This window comes from Melanerpes formicivorus, unplaced genomic scaffold (assembly GCF_026170545.1).
Source record: "Melanerpes formicivorus ecotype bairdi unplaced genomic scaffold, bMelFor1.0.p_v2 SCAF_179, whole genome shotgun sequence".
In the NCBI taxonomy this organism is placed as follows: domain Eukaryota; kingdom Metazoa; phylum Chordata; class Aves; order Piciformes; family Picidae; genus Melanerpes; species Melanerpes formicivorus.
Window position 1 is genome coordinate 102,868 of NW_027142531.1, and position 22,401 is coordinate 125,268.

A 22,401-nucleotide genomic window follows, 5' to 3' on the forward strand; every position below is an offset into this window, starting at 1 on the left:
CGTGTCCATAGCGACCACCGGGACGCTGCCCCCCTGGCGCGAGCAGAGCCGGGCTAGGGCGCAGGCGCCGGATCCATAGCGACGCTCGAGTCAAGCTCTCCGCCCTCCGCTCTTCCCCTAAGAATTTTCGAGCATTCAGCGCAGTTAGGCTGCAGAAATTAGCTCACCCAGGGCGGCACACGCCGCGGCACGGCTGCACTGCCGGCCATTACACACCGGGTTGAGCACTGACCTCCCCCGGGGCGGTATACGCCGCGGCACGGCTGCACTGCCGGCCATTACACACAGGGTTGAGCACTGAGCTCCCCCGGGGCGGTATACGCCGCGGCACGGCTGCACTGCCGGCCATTACACACCGGGTGGCAGCATTGAGCTCCCCCGGGGCGGCACACGCCGCGGCACGGCTGCACTGCCGGCCGTTACACACCGGGTGGCAGCATTGAGCTCCCCCGGGGCGGCACACGCCGCGGCACGGCTGCACTGCCGGCCATTACACACAGGGTGGCAGCATTGAGCTCCCACGGGGCCTCTGGGTACGGTTGAGGCAGCAGCCGCCACCCCCGCAGAGCCCCGCCGGCCAAGCCCGGACACGCCCGCCCCCCTCCCCCCCCCCCCAAAGCCCCGCGCTGCCCCGCCGGTGGCCACCCCCCCAAGCCCCGCGCAGCTCCAGCGGCTGCTATAGAGAAACCCCCCAAAGCAGCAGAGACTGGCACTGACCTGGGACACAGCAGAAGAGCTCCAACCTCTAGCAGCCACAACCCTGCACTGAGCCACTTTAAGCATCTGGCGCCATGTTGTTGAGGGCGGTGCCACGCTGGGGGGGGGCGGTGCCACGCTGGGGGGGGCGGTGCCACGCTGGGGGGGGGCGGTGCCACGCTGGGGGGGGGGGGGTGCCACGCTGGGGGGGGGGGGTGCCACGCTGGGGGGGGCGGTGCCACGCTGGGGGGGGCGGTGCCACGCTGGGGGGGCGGTGCCACGCTGGGGGGGGCGGTGCCACGCTGGGGGGGGCGGTGCCACGCTGGGGGGGGCGGTGCCACGCTGGGGGGGCGGTGCCACGCTGGGGGGGCGGTGCCACGCTGGGGGGGGCGGTGCCACGCTGGGGGGGGGCGGTGCCACGCTGGGGGGGGCGGTGCCACGCTGGGGGGGGCGGTGCCACGCTGGGGGGGGCGGTGCCACGCTGGGGGGGGCGGTGCCACGCTGGGGGGGGCGGTGCCACGCTGGGGGGGGGCGGTGCCACGCTGGGGGGGGCGGTGCCACGCTGGGGGGGCGGTGCCACGCTGGGGGGGCGGTGCCACGCTGGGGGGGGCGGTGCCACGCTGGGGGGGCGGTGCCACGCTGGGGGGGCGGTGCCACGCTGGGGGGGGCGGTGCCACGCTGGGGGGGGGCGGTGCCTGCGTTGTGACCTCACGCTCAGCGTTCCATGGGTTTTAATCCCCTCCAAGACAACACGTTGAGTTCTGAGCAGCTGAGGAGCCCTGGGGAACACCTGTACAGAAACGTTCCTCCAAGAGCTGTCAGAAAAACGTTCGTTCCGCCAGCACTGCCGGCCGTTACACACCGGATGGCAACATTGAGCTCCCCCGGGGCGGCACACGCCGCGGCACGGCTGCACTGCCGGCCGTTACACACAGGGTGGCAGCATTGAGCTCCCACGGGGCGGCACACGCCGCGGCACGGCTGCACTGCCGGCCGTTACACACCGGGTGGCAGCACTGAGCACCTCCCTGGGCGTGGGCAGCAGCCGGGCCCCCACCTGGCTTTTATTTTCCAATGCTAAAAGCCTTTTAGAAGCAGAGAGGGCAGACAGGGGTCGTTTCCAAAGCTTTCTTACGCACCAGTCACTCCAAGCCCTCCCTCTCCAGCTGCAAACCAGAGGTTTGCCTCCGCCTCGCCTCACCCCAGTACTTACACTTTTAAAGATAGTGTGGTCCCCTCGGAGAATTTTCAGCACTTTAGGGGGGGGCCCCCAGCCCTCGCTCACCTGCTCCTCTGCTGCAGCAGCCCCCTGCCCCACGTGGCAGAACCAGCCCACCCACAAGCCCCCCACTCCCTTTGAGTCGCCCCCAAAAAGGCACAAAATAAAGCAAACTGCCCAGCCAGCACCTCCTGCCTTTCACAGCAAGGACTGAACATTGCAGCTTTGGCCAAGACCATCAGCCCAAAGGAAGGCCTGGGCCCTGAGGAACTAAATGCAAGTGAACTATCTGACACCACCACAGTCCTGTGAATGTTGCAAAGCAGTAGTGCATGCGGTATAATAATTCGAAAGTTAAGGGCTGCTCAAGCTTTACACAAAGTATCCTATTCAGTTTTGGGTTCCACTTAACACAAAGTAAAAGTATAAAAGGTCAGAGGGAAAGCCAACTCTACCTCTGAACTACAGCAAGAAATACTGGAATCAAGGGGCCCTTTCTTCTGCTATTAATAGATGAAGAGAACATGAAAACTGATGGGCTAAACCAACAGGGCAAGATTAGAATAACTAGTAGAGAGAACGGAAGATACAAAGCTTCAACTGCATCTGTTTAGCAACGACTCCTACCAGATAACTTCCATGCCATAACTTTGCTGATTTCAAACAAGCCAGCTGGTGAAGCGTCTCGCTCACAGGCGGCCGACGAGGAGACGTGCAGAAGGCAGAGGCGAGGGAACAAGTCCTGAGCTTTGCTGCAGGCTGTCCTGCGGCTTCCCCTACCGACTCTTTCCCGTACACCACCGCAGAAGGAGTTGGGTGAATTTTGTCTCAAACCGGCTCCTAAGACAACCTCCGCTTTTTCCCTGGGTGCCTACGTGGGTGTTGCTTCATCTTTCCCTCACGCTCGGTACGGCATTCGGGTGCAGAGCAAGGCTCTGGACAGCCAAACCGAACTCCTGTGCTGAAGAAAAGGAAGCGGAAGCACAGGCTGAGCCCCTGAGCTCTAAACATTCACTGAGCCCCAGGAAATGCCTGCATGTGCTGGCTGCTGCCACCTCCTCGTTGCCCCGGGCCTGCTCATTGGAGGCTGCCTGGCAAAAGCACCTGCCCCCACTTTCCTCGGCGTTCTTTGAATACCCAGGTTGGAAACCTAAGAGGTAGCGTACTAATTGGAAAGCATGTTCCAGCGGGCGTGGCTGGAGGCTGGGCGCCGCCGCCGCTTTCTCTGCTCCCCGCCCCTCCTTTGCGCGGCCCCTAATCACGTGACGATCGCTGGGCGAGTCTGGGTGCTGCTGGGTTCGCCCTGGGATCGCTGGGCGAGTCTGGGTGCTGCCGGGTTCACCCTGGGATCGCTGGGCGAGTCTGAGGGCATTGGGGTCAGCCTGCAAGAGCTGGGAGAGACAGGAGAACAGCTCGTGAACTGGGAGTAGACTGCTCCCGACCGCGGCAAATCGACACCCACCCCCCCCCCCCGCCGCCGCTGGTGTTTCTCGGCCCCCCCCTCGCTGCCGCCCACCCTCAAACCCATAGCAGAGTCCTGCAGCAGGCACAGAGCAACTCCAGAGAGCAGCAGAGTCCACACTGAGCTCGCTGATGCGGAGCGGAGAAAGCAGAGGGGACGAGGATTACGCTGGCTAGGTCGGAGCCGACGGGGCGAGGGCGGCGCCATCTTGGGAAGGGCAGGCGCTGTCACGGGGAGGGCGACGCCATCTTGGAAAGGGCAGGCGCTGTCACGGGGAGATCGACGCCATCTTGGGAAGGGCAGGCGCTGTCACGGGTAGGGCGGCGCCATCTTGGGAAGGGCAGGCGCTGTCACGGGGAGGACGGTGCCGTCTTGGTGCCCTCACTTCCGTCTACATGCCCCCAGCCCTCCTTTCTCACCCTCTAAGGCCCTTGAGGTGCTCGCAGCTCGCCTTGAGATGCCGGGGGAGATGTGGCTGGGGGACCCTGGGACTGCAGGACACCCAATACCGGGGTGAGACCACCCCAATCCTGCGGGACCCCAAACCCTGGAACCCCCCCCGAGACCTCTAACACAACACCACCACTCCCCGCCCCCTCAGCTGCTTCAGGACCCTCCAGAGACCCCCCCGGAGACCCTCCAGAGGCCGCCAGACACCTCTCGATGCCCACAAAGCCCCTCTAGACGCCCCAGAATACCTCTCTGCGCCTCCCTGCAGAGGCCACTCACACCCTTGGCAGCAGGCGACAGCAAGCAGTACCTGGCCGTGCCCACAAGGTGGGAGCAGTGAGCAGAAGAGCCAGGGGCGCTAGGGACACCGAGACTCCAGCAGTGCCACACAGCAACCCACACGCTGTGGGGACCTGACACAGAGACCCCGAAACCACACTGAGGCACAGACCCCCCCACTCCTCCGTGACCCTCCAGACATGACCCAGGAGCCCCTCCAGAGGTCCCCAGACACCTCTAGATGCTCCCAGAACCCTTCACATGCCCCCAAATTCCCCTTTCATGCCCCCAAGCCCACTTCAGATGACAGCAGACCCTCCTTAACAGGCCCCCAGCGCTCAGCAGGTCCGGTGCTGCTGTGCCTCGGGAGCAGATCAGCTGGTCTCCCTGCAGAGCTTTTTCCAGTCAATGAAAAAACAGCACACCACACACACACACGAAAGACAATCCACTGTTTTAATTGAGAGACAGTTGCTATTTCTGCTTCAAACCACACCCCACACCCCCCCGTGGCTCTGCTCAGGATGTGCTTTTCTCCTCTAGAAGCCTTTCTACAGAACAGAGGGGGGTCACGTCAAGGCCTTTCTGCACACAAATCACTGCCCTTCTGCAATCTCTCAATAAGCAGCACCGCTGTTCCTCTGCTGGAACACCTCACACTCACTCTTACACTTGCCCGGGGCTTTCCCTCCCCTCCAAGAACGTCCTGGCATTTCAAACATTTGGCATTTCAGGTCTGCAAGCAGCCTTTGTGGGAGGCTGCCCTCACCCCTCCCTCACTGCTCCTCTGCTGTATCCTCGCCCACCCCGCTGTGGCATCACAGAAGGAAAGACAGCCGAGCGGCTACGCTCCTGTTCTTTTTATCACCCCGAGCCGGGGACAGCCTTCTGGGCAAGGTTTGCAGCTTCAGCACACAGCTGAGCTTTGCTCTCACCCATTAAACCCTTTGGTGGTTTCAGCTTCCCGAGGATGTGTCGGCACAAGTCCTTGTCGGGGCACCGCAAACAGGGAGAGACAAAGCTCCGAGATCCAGGAAGAGGACGGCTGAGCAGACACCCCTAAAGAGAGAAACTTCATCAGCTGAACCTCACACTTCTCCCAGCTTTGCAACAGCAAAGAACTTTGTGAACAACACAGTGGTGCTCCTAAGGAGGTCACCAGCTTGCAAGTTACAGGAGAAATAAAAACCTTTTTATTACAGAAGCACTGGCAAAAATTTACGGACAGGAACAGCAGACGAGCAAATTCTGCGATTGAGCTAACGATAGACATCAGGCCTAGGATCTGGCTACCCTGACACAGGATGCCAACAGGACAGAGTGAGGCCTCAGCAGCACTCCCAAAAAGCCCCACAGAGAGCCACAGGCTCTGGCCCGTGCCCCACCTACGGGCCGGCCCTCCTGGCAGCAGCGCAACACCACCTCTTCAGGAGCCCAGGGACTGACCTCAGCCCCCTAAGGGCCAGGCAAGGTTGGTTCCTGTTAGCTGCCTAAAGCAGCCTCCCCAGCCCTGCTTCCAGGGACCTTGGGCTGCTGCTGGGGACAGAAGGGGGATGGAGGGCTCCACAACTCGTCACACAGACCCCGAGCACAGGGCTGTTAAGCTGACAGGGTGCCAAGGGAACAGGCTGCCATGAAGGCACAGACCCAGGCCCTGAACTACAGGGTGGGTCACCTTGCCGCAGCAACACGACCCAGCGGCTTCGCTGCGTCCGACGAATAAAAGGAGGAAGTTCCACAGGAACAGAAGGGAAAACCTTTTCACTGTGTGTGCCAGAGCCCTGGAGCAGGCTGCCCAGAGAGTTAGTGGAGTCTCTGGAGACATTCAAAACCCGCCCCAGGTGATCCTGCACTGGCACAGGGGTTGGACCGGATGCTATTTTGGGGTCCCTTCCAACCCCTAACACTCAGTGATTCTGTGATTAGCTATGCTGGTGACAGAGTCTCACTGAGTGCTCTTTAAAATGTTTTTCTTTTCTTTCAGCCTAGGAGTTTCATATTTAAATAGACCTTCTGCTCTGTCTTCCCCCTTCCTTCTTCCATCTTGCGTCTAAACACTAGGAGAGCTTGATGAGCTGTATCCTGGGCGTCCCAACGTAACACATCTCAACTGCATACATGGATTTTGTAATCTTTTGCCCCATTGCTCGCACAGGGTGGATTAAGTTCATTACTTAGAGCTCGTCAGGACAGCTGTTGAAGTGTCCTGTGCAATGCAGGAGGAGTTGAATCCCATAGGAAACCACATTACTGTGCTTTGTCAGCCTGGTTATGGTCAGAAACCTCCTTCATTTTTTTTTCTCTTGAACAGATATATCACATGAGTCCCCAGAATTAATTTGCCTCTTCTCATAATTATTTCTTTAAAACTGTCTTAGAAGTGTCTCTGTCCTTCCCTCTCTCTAGATACTGGCCTCCTGAGCCCACGGCAGACTTGCACAGAGCTACTGCGAGCACCACTCTGCACGGCCTCTGGGGGGCTTTCAAGCACAGGCACCCCAGGAGAATCCAAACCTAACCTTGCAGCTGGCCTTAGAGCTCCTCTTTGGAAAACTGTCGCTGCCAGGGCCCACAAACCAACGTCCTCTGTCGGCAAACCGGATGTAAGGGCTGAAAAGTGTCAACGGAAACCGTAATCGGATGGCCCAGGAAGATCCTGCCGGTCTGAACACACCGGACCTGGAATGCACAAAGAAACTCTGTTAACAACTGCCTGTGTGTCTGCTCATAGCTTGAGGAGTAACAGAGCAGAACCAATTCCCAAAAGGTTTTCACTGCGTTCCCAGGGCAAGTAGAGGCTTGCTCTGGCTGTAGTTAATACCTAGAAATTCCTATCAAAATCTTTGCAGCACAACAAGAAAAAAACCAAACCAACCAAACCACAAACTGCTTTATATTATTAAGTAGGAACTCGAAAGCTTACAGGAACTGTGGGGATTTTTTTATGACAAATTATTCCTTTTCTTTTTTTCAGTGAGCAATTGGGTTTCCAACAGCTCCACATTCTGACACCAAAGCACCCCGCTCCGCGTCAGGGCTTGTGGCTGAGGCCGAATACAAATCTGCAACTGGTCCTCAGGCAAAGCAGTTAAGCTCCCTGAAAAAAAAGGAAAGAAAGCAAGAGTGAGTCAACCATAAAAACAAGACCTAACCAAACCCCCAAAGCCATTTTGTCAGGAAGTCGCCTCCACTATCACCCGCCACATGCTGAAATTCCCTTCCCCTGGGGCTCCTGCTTGGCCCACAGCTGGGGAACATAAAGCAAGGCACAGCCCTGTGGGTACCTGCTGCCCTGGAGCCACCAAAACCGGAGCACCCAGTCACTACCAATCCCACAGCAGACCCAAGATACAACAGGGACTCCATAGAGACTCCAAAACCTCACTGAGAACCCCCCAACTCCTTCAGGACCCCCACAGATTCTCCAACTTAGATGCCCACAAAACCCCTTTGGTTGCACCCAAACCCCCCATCTGAAACACCCAGCTCCACTTTAGGTACCCCCAGATGCTTCCAATGTCCCCAGACCCGCTGGTGGACCAGCCCAGAACCCCCTGACACTATCCCAGACCCTTTCAGGGGGCTCCACACCCCTTCTAGATGCCCACAAAACCCCTTCACACGCCAAAAGAAACCTTTACCTGCCTCCAAACCCCACGTGGGGGCCACTTAGCAGCGGGTGGCAGCAACCAAGTCTGTTGCTCTCACCAATTAAACCCTTTGGTGCTCTCAGCTCTCTGACCCTGTGTCAGTGCAAGTCCTTGTCGGCCGGCACCTTCGTCCTGATCCAGGCGGAGAGAGAACTGCCAGGAACACAGCTTCGCCGCTCCGCTTGCGGCACGCCTGCTGCCGAGGGCAGCCTCGTCCGCAGCCTGCCCGAGAGGAACACGGCCCCCGGGGCCGGGGGACACACAAAAGCCTTCCACAAAGGTAACAAGGGAAGTCTCTTGGCCACTCTTCACGTGCCGAGTGCGATTGTCATGCGGAACACACCGCGGCATCTGGAACGAGTTTAAGTCCAGGTCTGTGGCAGCACAGAGGTTCCTGGAATATCCCGGTACATCGATCCACAGGAGGTTGTCTTTCGGTCCCCAGTCTGATGCTTGGCAGCACAGCCATCACACCATTTCTCTCGAGTGCTTTGAACTGACAATTCATGCAGGAGAATAAAACCAAACAGGAGTAAGCAGCTTGGAAAAGAACTTTGATCATCACCAGGCCCAGCAAGAGGACACAGTCTCAGGCTGCACCAGGGGAGGTTTAGGCTAGAGGTTAGGAAAAGGTTCTGCACAGAGAGAGTGATGGCCCATTGGAATGGGCTGCCCAGGGTGGTGGTGGAGTCACCATCTTTGGAGGTGTTCAGGAGGAGACTGGATAGGGTGCCTGGTTGCTTGGTTTAGTTGATTAGGTGGTGTTGGATGATAGGTTGGACACGATGATCTTGAAGGTCTCTTCCAACTCGGTCTGGTCTATTCTATTCTATTCCGTTCCATTCCATTCCAACACCATCTAATCAACTAAACCACGGCACTGAGTGCCTCATCCAGTCTCTTTCTAAACACTTCCAGTGATGGTGACTCCCTGGGCACCACCTCCCTGAGCAGCACATTCCAAAGGCCAATCTCTCTTTCAACCTGCTCTATTCTATTCTATGAAGACCTTCTTCCTAACATCCAGCCTAAACCTCCCCTGGCACAGCTTGAGACTGTGTCCTCTTGTTCTGGTGCTGCTTGCCTGGGAGAAGAGACCAACCCCCACCCGGCTACAACCAGAACTGAGGGGACTGCAATCCTTGCAGCTTCAGCTTTCCTTCTCTGCTACTTCTTTTTTCAGATGGATTGTTTTTCAAAGGGACTGCTGGACAGCAGAACAGGATGGATGGCTGGGCCCCAAGAGCGGTGGGGAACAGAGTTAAACCCAGCCGGTGGCCGGCCGGGCACGAGTGGTGTTCCACTTGATGAGCTTGATCCTTGGCGTCCCAACGTAACACATCTCAACTGCATACATGGATTTTGTAATCTTTTGCCCCATTGCTCGCACAGGGTGGATTAAGTTCATTACTTAGAGCTTGTCAGGACAGCTGTTGAAGTGTCCTGTGCAATGCAGGAGGAGTTGAATCCCATAGGAAACCACATTACTGTGCTTTGTCAGCCTGGTTATGGTCAGAAACCTCCTTCATTTTTTTTTCTCTTGAACAGATATATCACATGAGTCCCCAGAATTAATTTGCCTCTTCTCATAATTATTTCTTTAAAACTGTCTTAGAAGTGTCTCTGTCCTTCCCTCTCTCTAGATACTGGCCTCCTGAGCCCACGGCAGACTTGCACAGAGCTACTGCGAGCACCACTCTGCACGGCCTCTGGGGGGCTTTCAAGCACAGGCACCCCAGGAGAATCCAAACCTAACCTTGCAGCTGGCCTTAGAGCTCCTCTTTGGAAAACTGTCGCTGCCAGGGCCCACAAACCCAACATCCTCTGTCAGCAACCTGGATGTAAGAGCTGAAAAGTGTCAACAGAAATTGTACTTGGACACCTCAGGAAGATCCTTCAATGAAAGAGCTGGCTCCTCCTGAAGGGCAAGTATGAATGGAGCTCTCAAAGTACCACACTTCAGAGCCTCCTGCTTGCTAGCACTAAGACAATTGTTCATGTAGAACGACTGGCCACTCACTTCAGTCTTTGCAGCTTCAGCTTTCCTTCTCTGCTACTTCTTTTTTCAGAAGAGGAAGCTGAGGGAATTATGGCGTGGTCTGGCTTCAGCTCTCAACTACCTCCATGCTGGACAAGGACAGCTTGTACTCACAGAAAGCACTTGGGGGTTTGTGTGCGAAGTTCCTGTAGAGCTCAGGTCTCTGAGACTTCTGAACAGCTGTGCTTAGCCCAAAATCAGACAGTTTCACATCACCCTGGGAAAAAAAAAAATCCAAGAATTCAGAAAGATTGTGCTTGAGCAAAAGAAAAGGTTTAACCGCTCCACAGCCTCCTGAGCCCATGGCAGACTTGCAGAGCTACTGTGAGCACCACTCTGCACGGCCTCTGGGGGGGTTTCAAGCACAGGCACTCCAGGAGACTCCAGGCACTCCATAGAGACTCCAAAACCTCACTGAGAACCCCCCAACTCCTTCAGGACCCCCACAGATTCCCCAACTTAGATGCCCACAAAACCCCTTTGGAGGCACCCAAACCCCCCATCTGATACGCCCAGCTCCGGTTTAGGTACCCCCAGACGCTTCTAATGTCCCCAGACCCGCTGGTGGACCAGCCCAGAACCCCCTGACACTATCCCAGACCCTTTCAGGGGGCTCCACACCCCTTCTAGATGCCCACAAAACCCCTTCACATGCCAAAAGAAACCTTTACCTGCCTCCAAACCCCATTTGGGGGCCACTCAGACCCCGTAGCAGCGGGTGGCAGCAACCAAGTCTGTTGCTCTCACCAATTAAACCTGGATGTTAGGAAGAAGGTCTTCATAGAATAGAATAGAGCAGGATGAAAGAGAGATTGGCCTTTGGAATGTGCTGCCCAGGGAGGTGGTGGAGTCACCATCACTGGAAGTGTTTAGAAAGAGACTGGATGAGGCACTCAGTGCCGTGGTTTAGTTGATTAGATGGTGATGGAATGGAATGGACCGGACCAGGTTGGAAGAGACCTTCAAGATCATCGTGTCCAACCTATCATCCAACACCACCTAATCAACTAAACCATGCAACCAAGCACCCTATCCAGTCTCCTCCTGAACACCTCCAAAGATGGTGACTCCACCACCTCCCTGGGCAGCCCACTCCAATGGGCAATCACTCTCTCTGTGCAGAACCTCTTCCTAACCTCTAGCCTAAACCTCCCCTGCCACAGCTTGAGACTGTGTCCTCTTGTTCTGGTGCTGCTTGCCTGGAAGAAGAGACCAACCCCCACCTGGCTACAACCTCCCTTCAGGGAGTTGCAGAGAGCAAGAAGGTCTCCCCTGAGCCTCCTCTTCTCCAGGCTAAGCAACCCCAGCTCCCTCAGCCTCTCCTCACAGGCCTGTGCTCCAAACCCCTCCCCAGCTTTGTTGCCCTTCTCCGGACTCCTTCCAGCAACTCAACGTCTTGCTTAAACGGAGGGGCCCAGAACTGGACACGGGACTCAAGGTGTGCCCTAACCAGTGCCAAGTGCAGGGGCAGAATGACCTCCCTGCTCCTGCTGGCCACACTGTTCCTGATATTGGCCAGGTTGCCAGTGGCCTTCTTGGCCACCCGTGCACGCTGCTGGTCACGACCAGAAGACAGGGATCAGAAGAGTCTTTGGCCAAGCTGTAAACCACTTCCTAACATCCAGCCTAAACCTCCCCTGGCACAGCTTGAGACTGTGTCCTCTTGTTCTGGTGCTGCTTGCCTGGGAGAAGAGACCAACCCCCACCTGGCTACAACCAGAACTGAGGGGACTGCAATCCTTGCAGCTTCAACTTTCCTTCTCTGCTACTTCTTTTTTCAGATGGATTGTTTTTCAAAGGGACTGCTGGACAGCAGAACAGGATGGATGGCTGGGCCCCAAGAGCGGTGGGGAACAGAGTTAAACCCAGCCGGTGGCCGGCCGGGCACGAGTGGTGTTCCCCAGGACACCCCTTGTGAGAGAGTGAGTCCAGAGAAGGGCCACAAAGCTGGTGAGGGGTCTGGATAACAAGCCTTAGGAGGAGTGGCTGAAGGAACTGGGACTGTTTAATCTGCAGAAGAGGAAGCTGAGGGAATTATGGCGTGGTCTGGCTTCAGCTCTCAACTAGTTCCACGTTGAGCAAGGACAGCTTGTACTCACAGAAGGCACTGGCTGCTTGGGTTCAAGGTTCCTGCAGAGCTCAGGCTATCTCTCTTCATTAGTGAGGTCGTCCTGTCACCTAGGCAGAGAGAAGAAAATGCAGCTATGAAATTAGACCACTGGAATCGTGAGACTCGTTCTGTGTGCGACTCCAGGAGAATCCAAACCTAACCTTGGAGCTGCCCTGAAGAGCTCCTCTTTGGAAAACTCTCGCTGCCGGGCCCCACAAACCCCACACCCTCTGTCAGCAAACCGGATGTACGAGCTGAAGAGTGTCGACAGAAACTGTACGTGGACAGCTCAGGAAGATCCTGCCAGTCCCAGCACACCAGACCTGGAATGATCAAAGAAAGTCCGTTAACAACTGTCTGTGTGTCTGCTCATAGCTTGAGGAGAACCCCCCAACTCCTTCAGGACCCCCCCAGACTCCCCAACTTAGATGCCCACAAAACCCCTTTGGATGCACCCAAACCCCCCATCTGATACGCCCAGATCCGTTTTAGGTACCCCCAGACGCTTCTAATGTCCCCAGACCCGCTGGTAGACCAGCCCAGAACCCCCTGACACTATCCCAGACCCTTTCAGGGGGCTCCACACCCCTTCTAGATGCCCACAAAACCCCTTCACATGCCAAAAGAAACCTTTACCTGCCTCCAAACCCCATTAGGGGGCCACTCAGACCCCTTAGCAGCGGGTGGCAGCAACCAAGTCTGTTGCTCTCACCAATTAAACCTGGATGTTAGGAAGAAGGTCTTCATAGAATAGAATAGAGCAGGTTGAAAGAGAGATTGGCCTTTGGAATGTGCTGCCCAGGGAGGTGGTGGAGTCACCATCACTGGAAGTGTTTAGAAAGAGACTGGATGAGGCACTCAGTGCCATGGTTTAGTTGATTAGATGGTGATGGAATGGAATGGACCGGACCAGGTTGGAAGAGACCTTCAAGATCATCGTGTCCAACCTATCATCCAACACCACCTAATCAACTAAACCATGCAACCAAGCACCCTATCCAGTCTCCTCATGAACACCTCCAAAGATGGTGACTCCACCACCTCCCTGGGCAGCCCATTCCAATGGGCAATCACTCTCTCTGTGCAGAACCTCTTCCTAACCTCTAGCCTAAACCTCCCCTGCCACAGCTTGAGACTGTGTCCTCTTGTTCTGGTGCTGCTTGCCTGGAAGAAGAGACCAACCCCCACCTGGCTACAACCTCCCTTCAGGGAGTTGCAGAGAGCAAGAAGGTCTCCCCTGAGCCTCCTCTTCTCCAGGCTAAGCAACCCCAGCTCCCTCAGCCTCTCCTCACAGGCCTGTGCTCCAAACCCCTCCCCAGCTTTGTTGCCCTTCTCCGGACTCCTTCCAGCAACTCAACGTCTTGCTTAAACGGAGGGGCCCAGAACTGGACACGGGACTCAAGGTGTGCCCTAACCAGTGCCAAGTGCAGGGGCAGAATGACCTCCCTGCTCCTGCTGGCCACACTGTTCCTGATATTGGCCAGGTTGCCAGTGGCCTTCTTGGCCACCCGTGCACGCTGCTGGTCACGACCAGAAGACAGGGATCAGAAGAGTCTTCGGCCAAGCTGTAAACCTCTTCCTAACATTCAGCCTAAACCTCCCCTGGCACAGCTTGAGACTGTGTCCTCTTGTTCTGGTGCTGCTTGCCTGGGAGAAGAGACCAACCCCCACCTGGCTACAACCAGAACTGAGGGGACTGCAATCCTTGCAGCTTCAACTTTCCTTCTCTGCTACTTCTTTTTTCAGATGGATTGTTTTTCAAAGGGACTGCTGGACAGCAGAACAGGATGGATGGCTGGGCCCCAAGAGCGGTGGGGAACAGAGTTAAACCCAGCCGGTGGCCGGCCGGGCACAAGTGGTGTTCCCCAGGACACCCCTTGTGAGAGAGTGAGTCCAGAGAAGGGCCACAAAGCTGGTGAGGGGTCTGGATAACAAGCCTTAGGAGGAGTGGCTGAAGGAACTGGGACTGTTTAATCTGCAGAAGAGGAAGCTGAGGGAATTATGGCGTGGTCTGGCTTCAGCTCTCAACTAGTTCCACGTTGAGCAAGGACAGCTAGTACTCACAGAAGGCACTGGCTGCTTGGGTTCAAGGTTCCTGCAGAGCTCAGGCTATCTCTCTTCATTAGTGAGGTCGTCCTGTCACCTAGGCAGAGAGAAGAAAATGCAGCTATGAAATGAGACCACTGGAATCGTGAGACTCGTTCTGTGTGAGACTCCAGGAGAATCCAAACCTAACCTTGGAGCTGCCCTGAAGAGCTCCTCATAGCTTGAGGAGTACCAGAGCAGGAACAATTCCCAAAAGGTTTTCACTGCATTCCTAGGGCACTTGAAGGATTGCCCTGGCTGTAGTTAATACCTAGAAATTCCTATCAAAATCTTTGCAGCACAGCAAGGAAATTGAGGGATGGGAAGGCAATATGTACTTACACGTTAGGCAAGAATTGGCTTTGCAAACTAATCTCTCTAACTGTTGGATATGCACTGAACTTCCTCGAGGCCAAATGAGGACCCCTTTATTTGGGGAAGCCTCAATGAATTGGACTTGGGGGGCATCAGACTGGGTGACTACATCTGAGAGTACCTTCCACAAGTGTCAGCATGGGAAAGATAGCTCAGAAAGCCTGGGTCCAAAGTTTGCCTGAAGAAAATATAGTATAGGAATATACTGTTGGCTGTGAGAAAGGGGGGAACTGATGAACAGAAAAGTCTCATTAACAGAACCACAGAGTTGATAAGAATTTTCCGCTTGTTAGCTGAAATGCTGGGACGCAGGGAGGGGGAGAGGGGTTGGCAGACAGCCTTTGGATAGAGAAGGAATAACAGGATTTGTCAGTGATTCACTTCTGTTAGTCTTGGACAAGATGCTCTTTTGGATAAGACAAAGGACACCTGCATGATATGTGTACTTCTGCTCTTTTAGAGAGATAAGCTTTGTATAGATAGGCAGCATCTGGACCTCTGTCATTATAGACAGATAACTTTTTGTATAAAAGTTTGCCCAAACCTCTCTGAAGACACACAGCTCTTTTGAAATGATCCTACCTGTGTCAGGCGCCAGAATAGAAGCACGATACAAGAGACTTACTGAGTCTCTTGTGTGTCTTTCTCTAAGTCATTATCAACGCTGTTTGCAGCACAAACCCAAACCCAAACCCACCCCGAGACACCCCCAGCTCCCACGGGAGCCTGCAGAGACCTCCCAAAGGGTCCGTCGGAGGTGCCCAGCTGCCTCCCCACGACCCTTGACCCTTTCCGATGGCCCCACGAGAACTTTACGTATCCCCAGACCCTTTTAGGTGTCCCCAAGACCTCCTCCGTCACCCCCAAAAGCCCTGCCGATGGCCCCAGACCACCTTCAGACGCCGGAAGGAACACACCTGGGAGTCCCGGGCCGGCAGCGACACCGGGACCGGACCCGCTGCGGCGCAGGCGCCGTGTCCATAGCGACCACCGGGACGCTGCCCCCCTGGCGCGAGCAGAGCCGGGCTAGGGCGCAGGCGCCGGATCCATAGCGACGCTCGAGTCAAGCTCTCCGCCCTCCGCTCTTCCCCTAAGAATTTTCGAGCATTCAGCGCAGTTAGGCTGCAGAAATTAGCTCACCCAGGGCGGCACACGCCGCGGCACGGCTGCACTGCCGGCCATTACACACCGGGTTGAGCACTGACCTCCCACGGGGCGGTATACGCCGCGGCACGGCTGCACTGCCGGCCATTACACACCGGGTGGCAGCATTGAGCTCCCACGGGGCGGCACACGCCGCGGCACGGCTGCACTGCCGGCCATTACACACCGGGTTGAGCACTGACCTCCCACGGGGCGGTATACGCCGCGGCACGGCTGCACTGCCGGCCATTACACACAGGGTTGAGCACTGAGCTCCCCCGGGGCGGTATACGCCGCGGCACGGCTGCACTGCCGGCCATTACACACCGGATGGCAGCATTGAGATCCCCCGGGGCGGCACACGCCGCGGCACGGCTGCACTGCCGGCCGTTACACACCGGGTGGCAGCATTGAGCTCCCCCGGGGCGGCACACGCCGCGGCACGGCTGCACTGCCGGCCATTACACACAGGGTGGCAGCATTGAGCTCCCACGGGGCCTCTGGGTACGGTTGAGGCAGCAGCCGCCACCCCCGCAGAGCCCCGCCGGCCAAGCCCGGACACGCCCGCCCCCCTCCCCCCCCCCCCAAAGCCCCGCGCTGCCCCGCCGCTGGCCACCCCCCCAAGCCCCGCGCAGCTCCAGCGGCTGCTATAGAGAAACCCCCCAAAGCAGCAGAGACTGGCACTGACCTGGGACACAGCAGAAGAGCTCCAACCTCTAGCAGCCACAACCCTGCACTGAGCCACTTTAAGCATCTGGCGCCATGTTGTTGAGGGCGGTGCCACGCTGGGGGGGGGCGGTGCCACGCTGGGGGGGGCGGTGCCACGCTGGGGGGGGCGGTGCCACGCTGGGGGGGGCGGTGCCACGCTGGGGGGGGCGGTGCCACGCTGGGGGGGGCGGTGCCACGCTGGGGGGGGGCGGTGCCACGCTGGGGGGGGCGGTGCCACGCTGGGGGGGGGCGGTGCCACGCTGGGGGGGGGCGGTGCCACGCTGGGGGGGGGCGGTGCCACGCTGGGGGGGGGCGGTGCCACGCTGGGGGGGGGCGGTGCCACGCTGGGGGGGGCGGTGCCACGCTGGGGGGGGGCGGTGCCACGCTGGGGGGGGCGGTGCCACGCTGGGGGGGGCGGTGCCACGCTGGGGGGGGCGGTGCCACGCTGGGGGGGGCGGTGCCACGCTGGGGGGGGGCGGTGCCACGCTGGGGGGGGGCGGTGCCACGCTGGGGGGGGCGGTGCCACGCTGGGGGGGGCGGTGCCACGCTGGGGGGGGCGGTGCCACGCTGGGGGGGGCGGTGCCACGCTGGGGGGGGCGGTGCCACGCTGGGGGGGGCGGTGCCACGCTGGGGGGGGCGGTGCCACGCTGGGGGGGGCGGTGCCACGCTGGGGGGGGGCGGTGCCACGCTGGGGGGGGGCGGTGCCACGCTGGGGGGGGCGGTGCCACGCTGGGGGGGGGCGGTGCCACGCTGGGGGGGGGCGGTGCCACGCTGGGGGGGGGCGGTGCCACGCTGGGGGGGGCGGTGCCACGCTGGGGGGGGCGGTGCCACGCTGGGGGGGGCGGTGCCACGCTGGGGGGGCGGTGCCACGCTGGGGGGGCGGTGCCACGCTGGGGGGGGCGGTGCCACGCTGGGGGGGGGCGGTGCCTGCGTTGTGACCTCACGCTCAGCGTTCCATGGGTTTTATTCCCCTCCAAGACAACACGTTGAGTTCTGAGCAGCTGAGGAGCCCTGGGGAACACCTGTACAGAAACGTTCCTCCAAGAGCTGTCAGAAAAACGTTCGTTCCGCCAGCACTGCCGGCCGTTACACACCGGATGGCAACATTGAGCTCCCCCGGGGCGGCACACGCCGCGGCACGGCTGCACTGCCGGCCGTTACACACAGGGTGGCAGCATTGAGCTCCCACGGGGCGGCACACGCCGCGGCACGGCTGCATTGCCGGCCGTTACACACCGGGTGGCAGCACTGAGCACCTCCCTGGGCGTGGGCAGCAGCCGGGCCCCCACCTGGCTTTTATTTTCCAATGCTAAAAGCCTTTTAGAAGCAGAGAGGGCAGACAGGGGTCGTTTCCAAAGCTTTCTTACGCACCAGTCACTCCAAGCCCTCCCTCTCCAGCTGCAAACCAGAGGTTTGCCTCCGCCTCGCCTCACCCCAGTACTTACACTTTTAAAGATAGTGTGGTCCCCTCGGAGAATTTTCAGCACTTTAGGGGGGGGCCCCCAGCCCTCGCTCACCTGCTCCTCTGCTGCAGCAGCCCCCTGCCCCACGTGGCAGAACCAGCCCACCCACAAGCCCCCCACTCCCTTTGAGTCGCCCCCAAAAAGGCACAAAATAAAGCAAACTGCCCAGCCAGCACCTCCTGCCTTTCACAGCAAGGACTGAACATTGCAGCTTTGGCCAAGACCATCAGCCCAAAGGAAGGCCTGGGCCCTGAGGAACTAAATGCAAGTGAACTATCTGACACCACCACAGTCCTGTGAATGTTGCAAAGCAGTAGTGCATGCGGTATAATAATTCGAAAGTTAAGGGCTGCTCAAGCTTTACACAAAGTATCCTATTCAGTTTTGGGTTCCACTTAACACAAAGTAAAAGTATAAAAGGTCAGAGGGAAAGCCAACTCTACCTCTGAACTACAGCAAGAAATACTGGAATCAAGGGGCCCTTTCTTCTGCTATTAATAGATGAAGAGAACATGAAAACTGATGGGCTAAACCAACAGGGCAAGATTAGAATAACTAGTAGAGAGAACGGAAGATACAAAGCTTCAACTGCATCTGTTTAGCAACGACTCCTACCAGATAACTTCCATGCCATAACTTTGCTGATTTCAAACAAGCCAGCTGGTGAAGCGTCTCGCTCACAGGCGGCCGACGAGGAGACGTGCAGAAGGCAGAGGCGAGGGAACAAGTCCTGAGCTTTGCTGCAGGCTGTCCTGCGGCTTCCCCTACCGACTCTTTCCCGTACACCACCGCAGAAGGAGTTGGGTGAATTTTGTCTCAAACCGGCTCCTAAGACAACCTCCGCTTTTTCCCTGGGTGCCTACGTGGGTGTTGCTTCATCTTTCCCTCACGCTCGGTACGGCATTCGGGTGCAGAGCAAGGCTCTGGACAGCCAAACCGAACTCCTGTGCTGAAGAAAAGGAAGCGGAAGCACAGGCTGAGCCCCTGAGCTCTAAACATTCACTGAGCCCCAGGAAATGCCTGCATGTGCTGGCTGCTGCCACCTCCTCGTTGCCCCGGGCCTGCTCATTGGAGGCTGCCTGGCAAAAGCACCTGCCCCCACTTTCCTCGGCGTTCTTTGAATACCCAGGTTGGAAACCTAAGAGGTAGCGTACTAATTGGAAAGCATGTTCCAGCGGGCGTGGCTGGAGGCTGGGCGCCGCCGCCGCTTTCTCTGCTCCCCGCCCCTCCTTTGCGCGGCCCCTAATCACGTGACGATCGCTGGGCGAGTCTGGGTGCTGCTGGGTTCGCCCTGGGATCGCTGGGCGAGTCTGGGTGCTGCCGGGTTCACCCTGGGATCGCTGGGCGAGTCTGAGGGCATTGGGGTCAGCCTGCAAGAGCTGGGAGAGACAGGAGAACAGCTCGTGAACTGGGAGTAGACTGCTCCCGACCGCGGCAAATCGACACCCACCCCCCCCCCCCCGCCGCTGGTGTTTCTCGGCCCCCCCCCTCGCTGCCGCCCACCCTCAAACCCATAGCAGAGTCCTGCAGCAGGCACAGAGCAACTCCAGAGAGCAGCAGAGTCCACACTGAGCTCGCTGATGCGGAGCGGAGAAAGCAGAGGGGACGAGGATTACGCTGGCTAGGTCGGAGCCGACGGGGCGAGGGCGGCGCCATCTTGGGAAGGGCAGGCGCTGTCACGGGGAGGGCGACGCCATCTTGGAAAGGGCAGGCGCTGTCACGGGGAGGGCGACGCCATCTTGGGAAGGGCAGGCGCTGTCACGGGTAGGGCGGCGCCATCTTGGGAAGGGCAGGCGCTGTCACGGGGAGGACGGTGCCGTCTTGGTGCCCTCACTTCCGTCTACATGCCCCCAGCCCTCCTTTCTCACCCTCTAAGGCCCTTGAGGTGCTCGCAGCTCGCCTTGAGATGCCGGGGGAGATGTGGCTGGGGGACCCTGGGACTGCAGGACACCCAATACCGGGGTGAGACCACCCCAATCCTGCGGGACCCCAAACCCTGGAACCCCCCCGAGACCTCTAACACAACACCACCACTCCCCGCCCCCTCAGCTGCTTCAGGACCCTCCAGAGACCCCCCCGGAGACCCTCCAGAGGCCGCCAGACACCTCTCGATGCCCACAAAGCCCCTCTAGACGCCCCAGAATACCTCTCTGCGCCTCCCTGCAGAGGCCACTCACACCCTTGGCAGCAGGCGACAGCAAGCAGTACCTGGCCGTGCCCACAAGGTGGGAGCAGTGAGCAGAAGAGCCAGGGGCGCTAGGGACACCGAGACTCCAGCAGTGCCACACAGCAACCCACACGCTGTGGGGACCTGACACAGAGACCCCGAAACCACACTGAGGCACAGACCCCCCCACTCCTCCGTGACCCTCCAGACATGACCCAGGAGCCCCTCCAGAGGTCCCCAGACACCTCTAGATGCTCCCAGAACCCTTCACATGCCCCCAAATTCCCCTTACATACCCCCAAGCCCACTTCAGATGACAGCAGACCCTCCTTAACAGGCCCCCAGCGCTCAGCAGGTCCGGTGCTGCTGTGCCTCGGGAGCAGATCAGCTGGTCTCCCTGCAGAGCTTTTTCCAGTCAATGAAAAAACAGCACACCACACACACACACGAAAGACAATCCACTGTTTTAATTGAGAGACAGTTGCTATTTCTGCTTCAAACCACACCCCACACCCCCCCGTGGCTCTGCTCAGGATGTGCTTTTCTCCTCTAGAAGCCTTTCTACAGAACAGAGGGGGGTCACGTCAAGGCCTTTCTGCACACAAATCACTGCCCTTCTGCAATCTCTCAATAAGCAGCACCGCTGTTCCTCTGCTGGAACACCTCACACTCACTCTTACACTTGCCCGGGGCTTTCCCTCCCCTCCAAGAACGTCCTGGCATTTCAAACATTTGGCATTTCAGGTCTGCAAGCAGCCTTTGTGGGAGGCTGCCCTCACCCCTCCCTCACTGCTCCTCTGCTGTATCCTCGCCCACCCCGCTGTGGCATCACAGAAGGAAAGACAGCCGAGCGGCTACGCTCCTGTTCTTTTTATCACCCCGAGCCGGGGACAGCCTTCTGGGCAAGGTTTGCAGCTTCAGCACACAGCTGAGCTTTGCTCTCACCCATTAAACCCTTTGGTGGTTTCAGCTTCCCGAGGATGTGTCGGCACAAGTCCTTGTCGGGGCACCGCAAACAGGGAGAGACAAAGCTCCGAGATCCAGGAAGAGGACGGCTGAGCAGACACCCCTAAAGAGAGAAACTTCATCAGCTGAACCTCACACTTCTCCCAGCTTTGCAACAGCAAAGAACTTTGTGAACAACACAGTGGTGCTCCTAAGGAGGTCACCAGCTTGCAAGTTACAGGAGAAATAAAAACCTTTTTATTACAGAAGCACTGGCAAAAATTTACGGACAGGAACAGCAGACGAGCAAATTCTGCGATTGAGCTAACGACAGACATCAGGCCTAGGATCTGGCTACCCTGACACAGGATGCCAACAGGACAGAGTGAGGCCTCAGCAGCACTCCCAAAAAGCCCCACAGAGAGCCACAGGCTCTGGCCCGTGCCCCACCTACGGGCCGGCCCTCCTGGCAGCAGCGCAACACCACCTCTTCAGGAGCCCAGGGACTGACCTCAGCCCCCTAAGGGCCAGGCAAGGTTGGTTCCTGTTAGCTGCCTAAAGCAGCCTCCCCAGCCCTGCTTCCAGGGACCTTGGGCTGCTGCTGGGGACAGAAGGGGGATGGAGGGCTCCACAACTCGTCACACAGACCCCGAGCACAGGGCTGTTAAGCTGACAGGGTGCCAAGGGAACAGGCTGCCATGAAGGCACAGACCCAGGCCCTGAACTACAGGGTGGGTCACCTTGCCGCAGCAACACGACCCAGCGGCTTCGCTGCGTCCGACGAATAAAAGGAGGAAGTTCCACAGGAACAGAAGGGAAAACCTTTTCACTGTGTGTGCCAGAGCCCTGGAGCAGGCTGCCCAGAGAGTTAGTGGAGTCTCTGGAGACATTCAAAACCCGCCCCAGGTGATCCTGCACTGGCACAGGGGTTGGACCGGATGCTATTTTGGGGTCCCTTCCAACCCCTAACACTCAGTGATTCTGTGATTAGCTATGCTGGTGACAGAGTCTCACTGAGTGCTCTTTAAAATGTTTTTCTTTTCTTTCAGCCTAGGAGTTTCATATTTAAATAGACCTTCTGCTCTGTCTTCCCCCTTCCTTCTTCCATCTTGCGTCTAAACACTAGGAGAGCTTGATGAGCTCTATCCTGGGCGTCCCAACGTAACACATCTCAACTGCATACATGGATTTTGTAATCTTTTGCCCCATTGCTCGCACAGGGTGGATTAAGTTCATTACTTAGAGCTTGTCAGGACAGCTGTTGAAGTGTCCTGTGCAATGCAGGAGGAGTTGAATCCCATAGGAAACCACATTACTGTGCTTTGTCAGCCTGGTTATGGTCAGAAACCTCCTTCATTTTTTTTTCTCTTGAACAGATATATCACATGAGTCCCCAGAATTAATTTGCCTCTTCTCATAATTATTTCTTTAAAACTGTCTTAGAAGTGTCTCTGTCCTTCCCTCTCTCTAGATACTGGCCTCCTGAGCCCACGGCAGACTTGCACAGAGCTACTGCGAGCACCACTCTGCACGGCCTCTGGGGGGCTTTCAAGCACAGGCACCCCAGGAGAATCCAAACCTAACCTTGCAGCTGGCCTTAGAGCTCCTCTT

At 57.8% G+C, this 22,401-nt stretch overlaps 1 long non-coding RNA gene across 2 annotated transcripts; it reads right to left on the reverse strand.

The window, feature by feature from the left end:
- Positions 1 to 4,607: 4,607 nt before the first annotated feature.
- On the reverse strand, positions 4,608 to 14,082 carry LOC137457436 (uncharacterized). Of its 2 annotated transcripts, XR_010991252.1 has the most exons (7): positions 13,969 to 14,082; positions 12,066 to 12,227; positions 11,894 to 11,972; positions 7,748 to 8,252; positions 7,030 to 7,203; positions 6,626 to 6,785; positions 4,608 to 5,165 (listed from the first exon to the last, which is right to left on the reverse strand). It is a non-coding gene; the product is annotated as an uncharacterized lncRNA (long non-coding RNA). The 2 variants fall into 2 exon arrangements; XR_010991251.1 differs by lacking the exons at positions 7,748 to 8,252; positions 11,894 to 11,972; positions 12,066 to 12,227; positions 13,969 to 14,082 and having other exon boundaries at positions 7,030 to 7,379.
- Positions 14,083 to 22,401: the final 8,319 nt, after the last annotated feature.